The 6,000-nt window shown below is 65.0% G+C and overlaps 1 protein-coding gene across 1 annotated transcript in view; it reads left to right on the top strand.

The window, feature by feature from the left end:
* The first annotated feature begins 632 nt into the window (after positions 1 to 632).
* Positions 633 to 6,000, top strand: part of LRRC4B (leucine rich repeat containing 4B) — a 33,982-nt gene continuing 28,614 nt past the window's right edge. The window contains exon 1 of the mRNA XM_090259544.1: positions 633 to 981. The gene's annotated coding sequence lies outside the window, so the exon portion shown is untranslated. The remainder of the gene's footprint in view (positions 982 to 6,000) is intronic.

The raw sequence follows: 6,000 nt of genomic DNA, 5'->3' as shown, positions 1-6,000 counted from the left end.
CTCCCCCACACCACCCCAAAGTTTTGCCTTCTCCTTTCCTCCAGGCCACCCCCAACCCACTTGCAGCTCCTGGGCACCCCCCTAGCCTAACCACCCCGTCCTTCCCTCCACCCTTTCCCTCAGACCCCCCCTCATCCTCACTCAGCCACAGGGGTTCACCCAGGTGGGCTCACCCCCACTCTCTCTTCCCAGCAGCCCTCCCGCTCCCCTCCCCTTTCCGTTCCTGCCCTCCTCTCCCCCACTTCTTCCCCTCTGCCCTCTTCTCTCTTCCCTTCCCTTTGCCCTCCTCCTCCTTTTTTCTCCCCCTCCCCCTCCATTCTCCCTCTTCTCCCTCCCCCACTCTTGTCCCTCCCCCTTCCCTCCCTCACCCATCCTGTCCCCTTTTCTCCCTCCCCTTCCTTCCCCCTCTTCCTCTCCCTCTCCTCTTCTCTGCCTTCCCTCCCCTCCCGCCTCCCCCCTCCTTCCCCCCCGGGCCGCCCTGCCCTCCCTCCCTCCCCTCCATCATCAGTATTCCGCTCCCGTCTCCGCCGCTCTCGGCTGCTCCCGGTCGCTGCCGCACCGTCCCAGGCGGGGGCCGGGGCCGGGGCCGGGGCCTGGGGGGGTGGGTGGGGGGAGCGCGGCGCCGGCGGCCCGCGGAGGGGGAAGGAAGGAGGGAAGGCTGGAAGGAAGGAAGCGAGGAAGGAAAGAAGGAAAGAAAGGAAGGCGAGAAGGAAGGCGGGCGGCGGGCCGGCGGGAGCCGGGCGGGCGAGCAAGCGGAGCGGCCGAGCTCCCCGATCCCCGATCCCCGCCGCGGCAGCTGCCGAAGCCCCCTCCCCACCCCGGAGCCGGGGAGGGGGGAGCGCGCGAGCCTCGGGCGGCCGCAGCCCCGCCCCCCGCGTCGCCCGCAGCGGGCCCGCACCCCACATCCCCGCGCCTCATTGGGGGGGTCCTCCCCCCGCGGGCCGGGCATGCTGCCCCCCGGAAGGAGCCCCTTTCCTCGCTGTGAGTAGATACCGAGGGGCGCCGGGCAAGGGCGGGAGGCGGAACCGTGGGGGGCGCGTGGGGGGCATTCGCTAATTAGGGGACCGCGGTCGCAGGCCTCCTCCGGGATGGGGGGCGGCGGCAGAGGACAGTGGGAGGGGCCTGATGGAGGGCCGTGGTGGGTGGGGGAGGCAGCCAGGTGGGGGTTCTCCGAGCCAGGCGAGTTCTGTGTTAGGGGGGTCGCCGCTGCCTGGGGACGGTCACGGCTGGGGGTGCACGTCCCGCGGTCGCTGCGCATTCAGAGGTGGGGTTGAGGATGTAGGTTTGAGGTGGGGGGACTGACGGGTGTAGGTCTGGGCCCCCCCTTTCCGGGGCTGGAGTCCGGGTTCTTTCCCCCCACTGCCCCTCCCACCCTCTACACCGCTGCTGCTTGGGGGGGGGGCACGCCAGTGATGGGGGGGGAGAGGCGGGTACGGGGTTTCCTTGGTGACCGCGCCTGGCAGGAGCGGTTGCCTTGGCAACCGGGGAGAACCAGGGAGTTTGGGAAGTGAGAATGGGAAAGATGGAGGGGGTGACTGGGGAGCGAGACAACCCCCTCCCCAACCTTCAGCCCTTCTCCCTGGGGGCCGCCCCTAACCCCTGATGGTCAGCAGCCCATCCCCTGCCCCTCACTCTTCCCAAGACCCCCTTCCTCCACCCCATTCTGCTCCGAGGCCTTGTATCCTGGGGCACGTGTCTCTCTGGGACCACTACCTCCCTCCCACCGTCCTCAGCCCTCTCCTCTGGGGGGGCTTCCCCTCCCCCCATCTGCTGCCCTCCAGGGCCTTCCCAGCCTCACGTCGCTCTTCCAGGACCTTCTAACTGCACCTCGCCTTCCCCGTAGGGCCCTCTCATCCCCAGCATCTCTAACGCCACCCAGATAGCTCCCTTCCTTAAACCTGTCTCCAGGAGGCCCCCCACTTTAGCCTCCCTCTCCTAGCACTCCGCACTTCCTTCTCTCAGACCGTGTCTGTCTGGGACCCCCTTCTATGACCTTTCTCTGCGCAGAGCCCCTTTCTCTGTCTCCTTGCCCCTGGGACACCCCACCCCCCAAATCCCAGACCTCCCAGGACTAGGGCCCGCGCCCCCGGGACCTCTCCTCCAAGCCTCAGCTCCTTCCAACTCCCCATCAGTCCCGGGAGTCCGAAGCCCCGGCTCGGTGCGGGGTTCCTCCCACGTTTTCTTGTCCCCTCTTTCACGGGCTCCTCTCGGGTTGGGGGGCCCAGCCAGCCTCTCTCCAGGGTCTGAGCCCCGCTGCCCGTCCGCATCCCCTTCTCTCTGCCACTCCCACCTGACCCTCCTCTCCCCACCCCCACCTCTGCTGCTCCTGCCCTGCTCCCTGCGGCCTCTCCTGAGGACACTTTCTCAGGGTGGGGAAATCCCATGGGGAGCACCCAGCTGGGAAGGGGGAGGCGGAGGGAGCCTCAGGGCTGCCCCTCGGCCCCCACCCCGCCCCCTCCCCAGCTGGGAGCTGCAGTGGAGCCTCCGCAGCGCCCCATTGCTATGCGCCTCACATCCCCAGTCCCGGCCGCGCAGCCGCCAGACAGGAACTGGGCTCCAGCGGCAGCTGGTAGTAGCGAGAGTCGCTTCCCTCTGCGTCCAGGCAGCCGGCAGCATTATCTCCGTACCCCCTACCCCCAACCCTCCCCCCATGGGTAGGATCGGCCCCTCCCTCTTCCTGTAGCATCGTGTGTCTCTTCGCGTTTTCTTAACCTGCATCTCACAGCCTCCTCCTCCCCTTCCCACCTTCCTCCTGCTCTCCCCTGGGTCTCCTCTGATCCTGGCCACCTGATTGTCCAAACGCACCCTGAGAATGAGGGACAGAGGGTGGAGCCGCAGAGAGGCCTGAAGGAGACTGTCAGGCAGGGCAGGAAAGATGCGAGTCGGACCTACACGGAGTCACTCACTTAATTTCCAAAAGAAAGGGAGAGTCAGGGGCACACAGAGGAGCCCGGGGAGCAGGTGAGGCCGAGGCACAGGGAGCCCCAGACTCCAGGAGGGTGGGGGCAGACCCGCCGTGCTGGCAAAAAGGGGCCAGAGGTGCATGGGGGGTGGAGGCCCCCTGTGTGATTGCCGGGGGGACCCGGATCGGCCACAGGCGCAGGGTGGGAGTGAGAAAGAGGCACAAAGGCACGTGTAGGCAGAGGTGCGCGCACACGCGTGCACAGTTATCCAGAGACCCCGATGTGGAATCAGAGACCCAGTCACCCCGGTGGCTGCGGCACCCAGAGTCGGCCAAGGGCCGGCAGAAAGGCCTGGCGTCCGGTGCGCACACAGACGCAGCCCCTCACGCCGAGACCTGAAGGAGAGACAAAGGCAGCATCTCCCGGAGAGAGGCGCAGGCAGGTGAGATCCACTCGGGACTCACACTCACAGAGAGAGACCCAAAGCGAGGGGCACGGAGGTGGCCTCCGAGCTACAGAGGTGCGGCCCACACGCTGCAAACACAGTCGCGGAGCCCAGCGTGAAGGGCACACGTGTGAGCTGGAGCGGGGCGCAGCCCCGTGGGACCCCAGCAGCCACCCTTAATCCCACCCAGAGGCAGTTGGGAGGGTCCTCCCGCCCAAGTCAGAGCGTTCCCGGGGGTCTCCTTGCTATCCAAGAGGACAGCAGAATGAAGCCATTAGGTATCAAAGGGCCCCTTAATACACCCCTGCAAAGTAGAGCCAGGGCTCAGCTCGCGCACGCACGCGCACGCACGCTCACGGGCGCACGTGCTGAGGCCGCTGGAGAGGCAGCTCTTCAGCAGAGGTGCTAGTGGGGAGGGGACGTGCTGAATCCTCAGCCTCTTCCAGGGCCCTGGCTCCGCGCCCAGCCACGGTCCCCACCTCTGCCTGCTTCCCTCCCCACCCCCACTGCTCACCTGTCTGTGCCTGCTGGGACCCTCATTATTTCTCCAGCCTTTCTTCTCTTCCCCGCCTCTCTGTGGCCAGGTGGCTGTCACCAGGTTGTCACCTGGACCTCCTCTCTCTGTCAAGCCTCCCAGTCTCTCACCTTTCTCCACCTGTCCCCTGGGCTGACCCTTCACCCTGTCCCCCAGCCAGCACCTTCCTGTCTTCACTCATCTATCTGTCTCTGACCGGGACTCACTCACCAGTCTTCCTGTCTCCCGCCTTGTCTGCTGTGAAACCGGCCTCTGCTTCTGCCTAGTTTAGCTGGGTCTCTGCTCCTGAGTCGCCCTGCCCCACCGCCCCTTGCCTCCTTCCACCTCCGCCCTGCGCGCCTTGCCTTCACCCCACATCCCTCAGCATGTCCACTGGCTCATGGGGGCCATGAGTGCGATTCCCCCGGTGCTGCGGTCAAAATGTTTCATTTGTCGCCAGCTTGTTTTCAATAGATGAACGATTTCACATAGAAATTCCTTCTCGGCACAAGAGAAAGAATCGGGACTAGGTGGCGATGGATCGGGAGACGCTCTGGCGATCTTTTCACAAATAGTGACGCTCTGTGTTGTGCACGTGAGACTAATGCAATGCCGCGTCAATTATTTCTCCAAAAAATCCAGACCGTCAGCTCCTTTGGAAACCCGCCCCCTCCACCCCAGCAGGGGGCCACCAGTCCCCGCCTCGCGCATCTGTCTCACCTGCGCGCCCGCAGTCGGCCAGGTGTCCGCCTCTGCTGTTTCTCTGCTCTTTCCTGCCCACTCGGCACGCTTTTGGCCCTGTCTGTCTCCACACTCTTCCCTGGGTTTCCCTCCAAACTCGGAGCCCCTTTACCAGGGGTCTCTGCCCACCCCTTGTCCTCCATCATCCCGGGTCAGTATGGCCCTCGCTCCATGTCACCCTGGGACTGGGCCCTGCTTGGGGAGCAGGCTACAGAGCACACGCAAGTGCTCCGTGGTCATTGCAGGCCCGCATTGCATGCAGCCTCAACGGGCTGGCCACTGGGCCGGCCACAGACCCCACACCCATGTCCTGGTGTAAGCATGTCACATGACCAGACTGGATGCCACAGCAGGGGTCGGTTTCTGTGCGTGTGGAGCGCAGGTGCATTTGGAAGTTTATCTGAGCACAGATCTAAGAGAGCGGGGTGAGCGGGGCGCTCACATCAAACTGCAGTGACTGACGGGCGCAGAACCCTGGTCCAGCGGGAAAGGGAGCTTCCCGCGGGCTTGCCTCCAGGTCAGGGGGCAGATGACGGTGCTCAGACCCACTGTCACCTCGTCGGGGGCAGGAAACCCGTCCCCACTGCGTCTCCGGCAGGGTAGAGGAACTAGCTCATCTCCCAGGCCAGGAACCCTCCACCCGCAGTGGGGAGACCCCCTTCCCCTTCCCTTTCCAGTCCCTGAGAGTGGGGTGGCTCTGCCTGACAGGTGGGTGGCAGGAGAGTAAGGACACAGGCAGGATGCCCCCTGTTGCCTGGAAACATACTCACAACAGTTGTCATGGCAGGCAGAGGTGCAGGGGCTGCACAGGAGACCTGGGAGATGGGCTATCGGGCCCTCCAGTGGAGGTGGGGTAGGAGTCTGTCCCAGGGGGTCCTGGGTCCCCAAGAGGGCTGCTGAGAGTGAGAGAGCTGGGACCTGGTGGGGGAGCGAGGGGCCTGTGTGTGCCCCAGATGCCACTGGGACTGGAGGCAGAGTCGAGACCACTGCCCCCTGTCTCAGCTGTGTCCTCCTGAACTTTTCAGCCACGGTCCTGCCCAGGGAGCTGAGCTGAGGCCGAGGGCACTTGCATGGAGCTCAGAAAGCCCTGGCAGCCCCAGGTCTCCCGGAGGGACAGAGCCCAGGCAGGAGCGCAGGGATGTGCCTTCCTCCGGCCTAGAACCTGCACACGCAGGGCCGGAGATAATCATGATGAGCTCACATCCACCGAGTGCTTCATAGGAGCCAGGGTGTGTGCTCAGCATCCTCATGGATCCGTCCGTCTGTCCATCTGTCCATTCATTTACTCCTCCTGGCAGCCCTGAGAGAGCGCACCATCATCACTCCTAGTGTGACATATGGGAAAACTGAGGCCCAGAAACATGAGGCCCCTTGCCCGAGACCACCCAGCTAGAAGT

Source organism: Furipterus horrens, unplaced genomic scaffold, assembly GCF_987537825.1.
Source record: "Furipterus horrens unplaced genomic scaffold, mFurHor1.1.pri manual_scaffold_13, whole genome shotgun sequence".
Taxonomy (NCBI): domain Eukaryota; kingdom Metazoa; phylum Chordata; class Mammalia; order Chiroptera; family Furipteridae; genus Furipterus; species Furipterus horrens.
Note: the sequence above shows the minus strand (reverse complement) of the source record. Positions and strands in the feature narration are given on the sequence as shown.